The 13,421-nt window shown below is 38.2% G+C and overlaps 1 protein-coding gene across 2 annotated transcripts in view; it reads right to left on the reverse strand.

The window, feature by feature from the left end:
* The window catches only part of CHRM2 (cholinergic receptor muscarinic 2), an 85,697-nt gene that overhangs the window by 27,593 nt on the left and 44,683 nt on the right, over window positions 1-13,421 (reverse strand). The window lies entirely within an intron of this gene.

Below are 13,421 nucleotides of genomic sequence, written 5' to 3' on the forward strand. Positions count from 1 at the left end.
GGGAAGGAAAAAGCTGTTTCATGAGGTGAGGGGAGGGGGGGAAAGAAAAGAGAAAAATTCAAGCATGTTATTGTAGAAGATTATAGTGGTGATTTATAAGAAAGCAGCTGCTCAATTTCTCACCCTGAGTCAAACCGAGACAAAAGGTCAGTGAATACAGTAATGGCAGCTCAGTATCTACTTCAGTAAGCAGCAGAGTGACTTTGCCCTCTGCAATCTTTCAGCATGAAGAAAGACTGCCTTGATTTTTTTTTTGCACTTAAAGAAAGTAAATCATGTCCACCTCTAGAAAGTTCAATAAACCTTTCTGGTTAACATATTTTAGAAACTCCAGTCAAACCCTCTAGTTAATCTGAAACCCTAAAGCAGATGCTTTGACAACTCCACAATATTTACATCTTCTAATCCTGTCACTACAGCATGCAGAGACTTTTTGTGCTTAACTATAGAAATAGATTTCCTGCTTCTTGTTTTTCTGTTGAGTCATAAAAAATTCCGTGCTATAAAAGATCCATAACCAATTTATATCCATCTTTTAATATCCTGGTTCAATTATGGTTTTTATTAGCTCAAAAGTTACCTTAAATGCTCTGTATTTTCCAAGAAGTAGGTAATTAAATAAATAAACAATTTAACTGCAAGGGAAAGAAAAGCTCCATTCCAGTATTTATCACAAAGTATTCTAAGCAACTGGTTCCAAGCTGTATAATGACTGTCCTGGGTTAAGATTCTTCTCTCTGAACATCTCAGATAGAAAGGTCTTTTACCTCTTTTGTCTCTACTACGGCTAATTTAGCTGACATACTGAGACATCAGAGACTGCCACTGTCTAGCTTGAAAAGAAAAAGGAGAGGATGCAGTGATCACATGGAATCACTCTGTCAGACAGAGGTGGAACTCAATGCTTATTTTGCCTTATTCCTCTCAAATAGGGGACTTTAGAGAAAACTGAAGGTCCACAGATGTGAATCTGATACAAGGAGCTGTATTTTCATGTGCTGCACTTATGGCACTGCCATGAGAGTGGTTTGTGGTCTCACTATCATTTAAACAGGACTGAACGTGTGGACTCACAAAAAGTACATGTAAAATGTTCATAATTAAAGTCTGCAAGACTACATGCACAGAGAGATGGCATTCTGTGGCTGTATTTCCAGGACCATTTCTAAGCAGTACAACTTACACAGACTTTTTTTGTCTTTTTTACCTAGTTACAGCTATTTATCCTACTGTTTGTTTAGGAGATTCCTAAATACCTGATCACATTTGAAGCTCTAATGGACACAAGCAGAGGGAGAATTAGAAACTCACTGGGCATGTCCTGTGTTTTCATGGTCCAACTCTATCTGACTATCACAAGGTGTACTGAGATCAACTCTTACCATGTACATCTTTCAGCCTTTGTTAGACATTTAGATCTCCCAAGTATGGCGTTTATTGAAAAAAAAACCAAACTCTGTTCCTATGTGCTCCAGAGACCTGAGCTTAGTCCTGCTCTGAGGGTGAGGCAGGAAGGCTTGGAGAAGATAATGTATTGGCTTTTGTATCTGAAGGTACTTACACTGGCATAATTGCAATTATTAATACTGCTGACAGGATGCACTCAATGTATAATTTGAGGTAATGTTTGGCAACTTGAGCAATATGAATCATGAATCATTCATTAAGTGAGCAATGCATTTAATGAGTTAGAATTAATTTTTAGATGTCCTCTGTCATTTTGTTGTGTAATTTAAGGTCACCAGCAGTATTTTTTGTATATCATAATTTCATTGAGCAATTTATGCAATTTCTAAAGTGCAAATATATTATTTGCTTTAGTTCAAACTTTTTTTTTCGCTCAGGAGAAAGACTTTGGGAATGGTGCCTGCTTGATATGTCAGATCCTCTTTGGCTCTAAATTGGCACAGCTATATTGAAGTTAGCAGAGCCCTACCACTAAAAAAAAAAAAAAAAATTTACAGTGTGGCTTTGAGCAGGGATTTGTTTCCTAGTCAATAGCTTTGCAGGCAGCCTACCACTCAACCAGACACCAATACATTCAAATTAATTATAGACTTTTTGATTGCTTCACCAAAAATTCTCAAAGGTTTTTGACCTCAGGATGTGGTACCATTGCTCTGTGTCAGCCCAAAATGGAGGGGCTTAGGCATGAGGAGCTCATCTTTTCTGAGATATAAGTAAGGCAACTTTTTCTGCACTGACTTACGCTCCATTTTTCTTCCAGTATATCCTAACAAATAACTGAGAAAATCCCCCTCCTTTCTGCACAGTGCTGTAGTTTACATTTTAGTTGTACATGCTCTGTCTCTGGAGACAGCCATCCTCACACTCCATCACCAGAGGGATGAAGACAAAATGCCAGCTTCCTGAGAGACCTCTGAGATGTCTTTAACTGCATAATAATTGATGTTTTTATGGAGTTCCAGATCATTTACTGATATTGAACACTTCAGTGGTTTAATCCTTCCTCACACAATGTGTAGACAAATAATAGCTTGATAGAATTCATCATTCATGAAAGCAGACAGAGCAGGCAAGCCAGCATGAAAATATTTTAATTATACTTTGTCAGAAGTATATCACAGGAGATGAGTGCTCTTCTTTCACCAGTTTCATTTGGAGAATTTTCCCAAGTCTAAATTTATTTGCTATTAATTGCATTGGGTTCAGATGCTGTATTTCCAGAAGGCAAGAAGAAAGTGAGACAAGGTAAGAACAAAGAGTAGCAGAACACTACAGAACTTAGGTGAGCAATTTTTTGCTTGAGACCAGGCTTGGAAATGAAAAAAACTTCCTAGAAAACAGCAAGTACAGAAAAGAGGATAGGACAAATCCCACGTTTCAGTAACTCCTTGCTTTATGCAAATTTAATATGGGACAATACTACAGAGTGCCACTGGATACAAATCAGCAGGGCTAACTCACTGCAGAAAATCTGCCCTTTGGTAGATGTTCTCCAGCACAGCATGTGTTATCCAGGCATTTCTCCCTCGCTTCCCAAACTGTATTTATAATGTATAAGTATCTAGAAGTGTAAATGAATGGCATCTGGAGTTGATAAGGAACATAGAAAACTGTCCTTCTGATCAAATAAAAAAAATTATGTAATTTTTTTTTTTTTCTGGAGCTGAATCGAAGCTTACTAAGCCAGAGGGATTTTTTCCACTGTCTTTCAATAGTTTTAGGATTGAGCCCCTGGGAAACTCTGCAGGACAAAGCAGGGTTATTGATCAGCTTCTGCTTAAGTGAGTATAATTATTTTTATGTTGTATGAAACAGCACTTGATAAAGGTTGCCAAAATTATTTTGTCTCCTATGCAAATGTAGTATTGCTTTTATGTGTGACTGCTGTTATAAAAGATAAAAAGATGGGGCAAACCATATAAACAATTATATTTTCTTTCTTGTCAGTTTTATCATAGCATCATAGACTACAGAGTCCTCACAGTGCTGAGATAAAGCTTGTATTGAAGGACTAAAAATAAGACATAAAGTATTTACCTGGCCTTTGGTGAATGCAGAAAATGGTGAAAAATTTTTCTGTCATCTTGGTTGCCACTTGAATGTCTAAGAGCAAGAACTAAATAAAGGAATTCCAAGTAAGATTTCTAGAATTTGCTCTATTCTGCTGCCGTTTAAAGCCAATAACAAAGTACTCTTGGCAGTCATAGTGGTGAGGTCAGGGAAGCAGGACAGGGAATTGAAATTCTTCCTGTCCTAAAAGCTCTACACGTACTACCAAGGAAATGGGATCAAGCCCCAGGTTTCCAGCCATATACCTTGTTTGACAGTGACTCCAAAACATAGGTATGTATCCAATATGTAATTCATACAAACACAACCATTTTTTTAAATCTTGCCAAGCTTTTAGTGTCAGTAAAATTTCCCTGCAGTGAGAAGCGACAATTCAATTAAATGTTGCATGAAATTATTTCTTTTCTCCTGCTGTACATTTGCTGACTATTAATGCATCCTGTGCTATTGAACTCAAGGTAGACAGACATATATATTTAGCTCTATTTAGCTTTCTCAATGCAATTAATTTAATTTTTATAACTCTGTCGTGATTGATATAACTATTTTCTTTGCCAAAAAAATTTCCTAGCGTCTTCAATTCCTTCTTACACTGAATGATGTAAAATGTCTGCCTCAGTGGGAGGAGGGAAGATGTTTCCTTAGTGTCTTTAGACCTTCACATTTCTGTATTTTTCTTTCTTAAAGACAAGATAATTGAAACAAAAGACAAGAGGGCTGAAACCACTGTGGATGAGACACTTAACTCTTCATTAACAAGAGTACCTTAATTGGTTGGGTTTTTTTCTTTCCCTAAAAAGGTTACTTTCATTTCAAAGCTGATGTTTGTACATGGATGCACCTGAGACTGCCCATTACATTTATCAACTTTGTACATAATGTAATTATTTCGGAGTACATTAGAGCCTTACATATTCTATCTTGGCTAACCTAACCACTTCCATCAGCTAATTTTGCCAACTCTATATTTCCCTTTAGCTTATTGACTTCATTAGGGTGCTAATAATTGCAGATAATTAAGAGCAAATATTGCAAGCAGTAGTCCATTTCTCTGTTCAATCTTATACTGAGGTTTGACAGTTATTGTTTCTGCTGCCTTACTATATCTTTGGGAAAGCTCTTTCCTTGAGAGTGTGGGCTCTGAGAAGAGCTGCAGGATGGAGGTGAAGAGTCTTAGAGAACATAAACCAAGTCTTAACAGGACTTGAGGGTATTCAGGTACTTCAAAGCCTGCATGCTATAAAAACACACATTGGTCTGAATAGATTCTCAGTCAGAGAAACGTGGAAAATTGAATTGTCTCCCTGTAGGAAATATTACTAATTTGTTTTCAGCCCACACTGATGAAATTTTGACATCTCAACTATTTGCACATAAAAGAAAGTTGAAAACAATCTCAGTGTGGAAACATTAGACTGTAAAATGTTTCCTTCCTTGACCAAAGAGAAGATTATCAATCTCAAAAGGCTGATGTATTTGCATGCAAAAATTTATACAATATGTCTGACAACTGAATACATTAGTGTTGGGATATTTTTTTTTGATTGAAATGTTTATTTGTAATGTTATATTTGAAATATTCTATTACTAATAGTACTGGGAAAACATCCTGTTTTGTTTTGTGGTAGTGTTTGGTTTGGGTTTTTTTTCAATCTTCTAGAGTTTTAAGGAAACGTTTCATCCAAAAGATTTTAGATAGCTTCTCTCCTACTGTCTATTTTCCCTAAAAAAAAAAAAAAGGAAGAAGTAATCATTGAGAGGACTCTCTTTTGGTTGACTGAAGGTATAGAGAACATTCATGCAAGGACATCCATCAAAATTCCCTTACTGGAATGTGCCAGAGAAGAGGTATTTTGAAGAGATGTCCATTTTAAAAAGATACCAAATTTCTGTATGAACTCAGAAATTCACTAGTTTTCATTTTATTATTTTTGGCAATAGATTATTTCTGACATGCCGGTTAACATATTTTCTTAATGTCTTTTATTTTTCATTTTCATGAAAACATTTTTGATAAATTATGTGCTTCTTTGTTTGCTGTAGTTGTTAATACAATATGGAAGGAAATAGAAGAGAAAAGCTTGTTTCAGTGTGGAAATGGAGCCTAAAACCTAATAGAAGGAAAATCCTGGTTTTGATTCAGGTAAACATCTGTGGAACCGGAATAGCTTTGGTTTTTTTACAACTGCCACCAAAAGAGAAATTTGATGAAACTAAATGTTCAAGTTAACTTGTTTTATTTGAATTACCTTGGCTTGTCTGGATGAGAGAGCTCTGTGGCAAAAGGCATGCCACCTTTCAGCTTTCACAAGGGCTCCAGATCATCTCTGCCACCACAGGCAGGGAGCCCATGGTGCTCTCATCCTCACTGCAGGCTTGGCTCTCAGGAGTCATTAGGAAGAATTGTCAGCCATGTTAGACATAAATGTTTCTTTTGGATTTTGTGACAACATGAAAGGGAACCAGGGTTTTGTCAGACATTGCCATATGTGTTTTTTCTGCCTGCAAACAATAATATAAGCTGATGTCTGATGCCAGCAGAGGCTACGTATCTATGCATTTACAGATTCTCATTGAATCACACTGACCTTCAGCGTATGACAAAAAATTAATATTTCAATTAAACTTTTTTTACCTACACCTCATTTTTTTGTCCCTAAATCTGGCCTGCTTGAACCCCTGAATAGCTTCATGCTGCCAGGCAACTTTCTCCTGGAAGGAGCAAGTTTGTGCTGATTCCAGTGGTACTGGCAGCAGATGGAGTACAGGAATATGGGTACCACAGTGTTGCCCTCCTGAGCCATCTGAGACAGTGGAACTGGATTTTGCATTTTTAGTGATTAAATATGAAGATGTCATATCAGGGAAACTAGATCAGCAGTGACTTAAGAATGTGGCCACAGAGCAAGCTACAATTAGTATTTTGTTTTTAATTTATTCTAGATTCAGGCTGGAGCTACTGTACTTTTAGAAGTTTCCGAACTGCACAGAGAAATAACATCATGAAGACATTTTATATTTTAAATTAACATTGACCTTCCATTCACCTTTCAATCCTCTTGGGTTACCCAACTTCATATTAGAAGTGTTCATCTGCCTAGCTTCTATCCCCCTTCATTGGTTGTGTAATTGGAAGAAGTCAGTACAATTGCACTCATGTGGTTTGGTTTTAGTTGCTAATACTGACAACACTGTGGAATATAGCAATATGTTGCAGTTTAGAAAATCACTCGTATACAATGGCCTTTCATAAATATCAATTTTGAAAGCTCTTCAGAAACTGCATAGGGTAGATAGGTTTAAATTGATTTTGCAGTCAATCTAAGGGAGCTGGTGAAGGCTATGGAAACTAACCCATAATGGGTTTGAGGAATTTCAACAACTGTAGTGTAAACGGTTCTATGCTAAGCTCTACAACATAACTTTGTATTTCAAAACATATTCAATACTTGATTCCTACTCATTATGTCTCATATTTTGTTTGGGGAAATATGGAGCATTTTTCAAGCAAACTAGACTTTTCAGTGAAAACTGGGTGAAATATAAGGTTGCAGTTTGATTTTCTGAAATATTTACCTGTTACATTTTAAATTAAAGCAATGAGAACTAGAAATGAAGAAGTTCTGCCATAGGTTACAAGTGAAAAACTCACACTTTCACAGTTCAAGTCCTGGAACCTCACTTCTTGCTATGTGGAAAGCAAACATATCTCTGGATGGTTTACCAGTTGTGGAATGTTTTATCAAATTAATTAAAATCTGTAGATACTTAGGAGACCATTAATGTTCCTCTCCCATCAAAATCAGAGCTGAATTCACAAAACTCTTTTTGTTATGGTCCAAACTCAAGCTAAATTCTCCTCTGTGGGAATTTACTTGAAGAAAACTGTAAATTTGCCATCTGTTGGGTTAGACAACCACAATCCTGGACCCAGAGTGCCTCATTGTCTCCTTCTTGCTTGCCTTCCTGCTGTTCCATTTTCAAAGGCTAAAAAAGCAGATCGGAAACCTTAGCCCAGAAACCCAACAATATGCCCTGTGGAGACAGATTCTTGTTTTCCTTCTCTTCTCCTGTATTGGGACTAGATATGGGCATCCATTGTGTCTCTCCAAGGTTTTTATTGCCTCACTTTTAAAACCTCAAGTGCTCTTCAGCAGAAGCGAGAGCTTTGGGCTCACTTGCCCACTGAGCCACAGAGAAATCTTGAATATACAGAACCTGTCAACAGCAGGCACTGGAGGTTGAAGGTGTGAGCTTTACAATCAGCTACTAAACCTGTAAAGGTTTCTAATTGAATTGTTAAACCACACAAGGGAGGGCTGGCCTTTGCAACATAGTTCCCACCAAAGCTGTTTTTCTGCTCCTAGGGCTTCTCTTTTTAAATGTTTTCATTTTCCTGCCAGCAATTCTATTCAGTCTCTATTACTGCAGTTTCTCTTCAGTGGTTATTCAGATTAAGCAGCTTGAAATTCTTTGCTGTTGAGCTCTGGAGTTCTCAGTTGTGCAAATGGTAGGGGATATTGAGAGAAGGGGAAACTCTGGAGTCCCTGAAGAAGTGCTGATACAGAGATCAGATCCTTTTCTTGAAAGCAGCACACTTTAACAATAGAACTGTCTTTTTTCAGGGACTATACTGGAAATAAATGTCTGCTGCTCTTATTTCTACAGCCTGTGACTACATTGATTCCAGCACCCCAGCAGGGCCTGCTGCTCTGGGCTCTGGGTACCTGCCAGGGCCAGGAGTGCTCTTGTGGCTCTTGTGTGTGTGCCACACACTCATCTGTGTGCCTGGCATTTGGCTCAGAACACAGATGTTCAGATACTCTTCCAGTCTGAATATTCAATCAGGTAAATTTAGGACAGTCTCATCACAAAACACAAATATTTGTTTGAGCTAGGCCTATAAGCCTTTCTCCCCACTCTCCTTCTGGCTTAGGATGAGAGGCGTTTGGTTCATATGTGACAGTTTCGAGGAACTCATAAAATGAGACCTTAAAGAGAGCACAAAAGACTATCAGTTATCACAAAATCCACAGGCAAAACTCAAAAAAAATGTTTAACAGCACAGTTCATGTAGGTGTCATCTAAATTATCCTATGAAAGTCAGTGTTTCTCTGCAAGCACATTGCAAGGATGGCTTCTTATATATTTGCTGCTAATATTTTGGCTGCTGAAATCAGATTATTTGTCTTTGTTTTAATTCGATGATGTTGTCAGTTGTCTCAGAGTGAAAAGTTGCACCACTGCAACTGGTACAACCCTACAAGGCAATTCAGACACTTCTGCATCCTCTCACTAGGAGCAGGGATGAGAGTGGAGTAGGACACACCGTTCTAATTGGTATTGCAGAGGATCACCTAATACCCAAATTCTGTGCCCTCTTTGCCTGAATCACCATAGAGAGGGGCTTTATATTGCACTGATCAATAACATCCACTGTCCCTTGTTTCACTCCTGGTTAGAGCCAGCCGAGATACGTTTTTTCTGCTGAGCTTTGGCTTTTGAGATCTGTGGGAGAAAATGCAGTTGAAGGGCTACATCAGACATGGCATATGTGGAGCTGTATCAAGGGGTATCATGAATTCTGTTCTTCAGCCATTCACTGCTGCCATTCTTGGACATTTCTCCAACTCTACTGGTGAATAAAGCTCACTCAAACTCTATGAACACACCATCAGCACATACCAGCTTAACCTTCAAAATCATGCATCACCAGTGAAGGTGCCAGACAACTGAATTACACTCTTTGGTTTTCATTGCTGATACTTGAACTTAAAAAAAAAAAAAAAAAAAAGAGTAAATACGGCACCTTTTTTAAAGACAAAACTGAGATTAGCATAACAAAATTTTAAAAATCAATAGTAGAATCACAGAATGGTTGAGGTTGGAAGGGAACCTCTGGAGGTCATCTTCTCTACCCTCCCACTCAAATGTGGTAACATAGAACAGGTGACCTTTATGCACCTTTAATCTACTTTTGTTTTGTAGTTTTTTGGTTGCATTTGCACCAAGTGACTCTCCAAGTGCTTAATTGAATTTAGATAAGCATCCACGAGCTCCAAATACTCACTGAAGATAAATTGAATTTCTCTAAAACTTGGTAAACAAATCCTATTGAAAAATCTCATGAAAATCACTTATTTTGTCACACTGAAACAAAATGGAGTAGGAATTAATTTACTGGATAGATCTCCATTTGTTTACCAGAATTTGAAAAGTAGCTGGCCTCATTCTTTAAACTATTCATCACCTCTTTATTTGCTATTTCTAAGAATTCCTTTTTCTTCTGCTTTCGAACTAATTTGATTGGAATAGTCCTTATGTTGCTCTCTTGATATTTTCAAGTACAGATAAACAACAAAAGGAAAAAATCCCACATGAACCCAATCTTTTCATAATTGCAAGTTGAGCTTATATTATTGAGAAGGAGTTGCAGTTCATTACAGTTCTCCTGTATTCACAACCACAACTTTCTCCAAGTTTCAATTATTTTCAGGTACCAGAGTTCATGGCTAAACAGTGATTGTAATAGAGAGATTAATCTGAGTCTCCAATATATGTAGACAGCACACCTGCTCCAAACGTGACACAGGGGGGAGGAAAGGCACAGAAACCCACCCTGCCTGATAACTGCATGATTGTCCTGACAATCATAAAGTGTTATCAACACTTCAGAACCTAAAGGGAAGCAACAGGGTGAGCGAGGATTACAGGGTGCCTGTAGAAAATTATATTAAACACATGAAAGACCAGGAGAGTGTAGAGTTTTCAACACTCTGAACTGATGGCAGCACTTTTTAAGTGTGTTTCAGAACAGAACAGAACTTCCTTGCTTTGGGATCGGGGACCCAGCAGTCCTGGAGTGTGTTTCTTTAAAATTTTCAGGGCAAAGTCGCCAGCTCAGATAAAGCAGTATAACTGCATTGTGGCTTTAATTCAATTATGTCAGTCCCTGAGCATCTTGCCCTTGAATACTTGAAGAAGGAAGCTCTTCCCTCTCAATGACTTTATCAACTAGATAGATAGGCTGGAAGAAAGGAAATATTACTTTCTGAATTAAAACTTAACTTATTATAGGCATGTAATTAAGGGATAAAATCATAGAGGGCTACATTTTCTCTCTCATCAAGAAACCTCTGCAGCAGGAAGACATCAGAACCTTACTGACGGCTGCAGCATTTTAATTTACATGGTCAGCCACAGACAAGAAGTGTCTTAGAATAGCTTGTGTGCTTGTTGTCCCCTCAGAGGACTTTCCATGGCTGGAAGGCTCGTATAAAAGAGATTTGTTGTCTGTGCTTCCTCCTTGAAGAGGAGAAGAAAGGTGACAGGTGCAGAATCCCATTGCAGTTAATTTGCCTTGAGAAACTCCCTTTGAGTATAAACAGTGAGGACACCAATCCATTTCACAAGTGGTGTGAATTAAAATAAAAATTTATTTAATTTTGTAGCTTTCATGTTCAAGAAATTGCCCTCCCTGCATATTTAATTTCTTCTGTCTTTATTTCTGATTAAGGGAAGACCTGTCAACTTCTATACATAAGAATATGTTACAAGAAGAATCCTATGACACATTTAGAGATTTCTTAGCCACTCCTGTATTTGTGCCCTAACATTCTTCAATGCAGCTTCCCTTTGATTTAGACCACAGGAAAATAAATTTTGGTCTCCTCCCCATGATCTTCCTATTGATCTTTTGGTTTGTTTATATCTGCTTATACTTAAACGCTATTAAATTTCCTCTTGACTTCTTTTTTTACCTTCTTTTTCCAGTCATTGACTCTGTTATCAGAAGTTACTTTATGCACTGATAAAGACATTCTTTACAGTATCTGAAATGCTTCCCTAGAACCAAGTTATATTTTGACTATCCCACTTCTTGTACTTGATCCTGCACTTAATCACGAGGTTAAAGGATTGAAACCCATCTTAAAGCAGATAAAACTTCCTGAATTTCGGTTCACTTGCATCAATTTCTTGTGCACAGGGCCTCTATCTGGCATGATATATCCCACTTCTCAGAAGGAAACCATTCTGTTTGGGGGTAGCTTTGATAGTATTTTTACTGGTTTTTATTTTGTGTTTACAGTGATCTAGGACTCTTTAAATGTTCCTACAAAAGTAAAACACTGCCAAAAAGCTATTAGCAGGCCAGGATGCCTTTGTTTCAGGAACCCTGCTAAGCATATTAACCATTTTCCTTCTATGATTCTAGCTGCTGACATTATGGAGCTATTATGTGACTCTGTGGAGTCACAGAAAAGAAGAATGGTGAATCACAAGGTATTACTCGTTTTCAAATGTGATCTGGTATGAAAACCATCCTACCAGAACCCCTCACTGCAGTTTGCATGGCATATGTTAGTAGCAACATCGCTGTCAGCATTCCTTGTCCAAGAAGGTAATTTGTCTTACTATGAATTGCAGGTAGTCTTTATCTAAGAGTAAATTTCAAAATATTTTGAATCTGTTCATTACAAAAATGAATCAGCAATTAAGTTACCCAAAGTCAGATGTTAGTGGTTTGAGAGTGTCACAGCTGCTTGAACACCCCTGCTGTATAAGAAACTCACTTTTTAAATGACCACACCATATAAAACAGCAAAGGAGAGAAGCAGAAGAGGAGGATGGGAAGTAAAGACTCTTTCCCACAGAAAAGCAATACCAGCTAAGCACAAGGATAAAATACCATGACCCTGCCAGTGACCTAAAATTGTCAGGAACTGGGTCTGAATTGGAATGGAGTGAAGCCAGAATAGTTTTGTCCTCCACCTCATGCTGACAGTTCCCACTGCAGGAAGGGGAGAGAACGTGTTCACCACAATGTGTAGGAATCTTGTAAAAATGGAGGTTTGGACTTGTGGCATTCTCTGCAATCTGTTGTCAGGGATTTGGAAGCTGTAAAACCAAAGCCCATGGGCAGCCATGGATGGCTGATGCTCCTGGATAAGTTGAGGCATCCCTCTGGTGCCTTCTGCCAGCTGCTGGGCACTGCTGCTGCTGGACCCTCTGGAGGCTGGGTGGATGCACCAGAGGAACCAGAGTGGCACATAGCACATGGAACTCTCTGTCCAGCCTTCTGTTTTGTATTTGCAGGGAAAGGACCAGCTTTACCAGTCTTCCCAGGCGGTCTGTGGTGGAAGAAAGATTCTTCCTGAAATGAATGTGACACCTGACTGCAGTGGTTGCTGTGAGAAAGAAATCCTGTGGTCAGTAGGATAAGTCATTGCCTCATTTAACCACTTATGTCACTGGAAATTCCTGCTAAACTGCTATTCCTTGGGGGGGAATGAATAGCTGAGAAGGAAAATGGCCAAGCTCAACAGCACAAATGGCATAATTGTAGAGCATGCTAAAGAGGCATTATTAAGTGAAGTGGGCTGGATGATTTACTTCGAATCTGCTCAGTGAAAATTTTACACTGAGAGATGTGGGGCAGTGCCAAGGTTAATCATCTGCATGGCTTGTCCATAGCAAACACTCCCTCCATAGACATCTATCTGCTCTTTAGAACAGAGAAACCACAGAGTGTAATCAGAGAGCAAGAATGAAAGACCAAACCCTCTGTATCATATATCAATACATTCTTTTACGTTGCCTCATGGTACTAATGAAACCACAAAGTTAACAGAGCATAAGGAGAACAGCACACCATCTCCTACATGGAATTCACACTTTAAAGCACCCTAGGGCATGTAAGAAAATATGTAAGAAAATTTGTAGAACCTAACTAAGAGGTGTGTTATAAGTCAAAAGTGTTTCTGCATGATTACACTGCTCATTAAAGATGCAAAAGATTGAACAGCTCTTCCAGACTGTTTGATTTCTTAAGACAATTTGACATTACCGCTTATAGCTGGTTTCATGTTTGTCAGGGAAAATAC

This window comes from Passer domesticus, chromosome 5, assembly GCF_036417665.1.
Source record: "Passer domesticus isolate bPasDom1 chromosome 5, bPasDom1.hap1, whole genome shotgun sequence".
Classification (NCBI taxonomy): Eukaryota; Metazoa; Chordata; class Aves; order Passeriformes; family Passeridae; genus Passer; species Passer domesticus.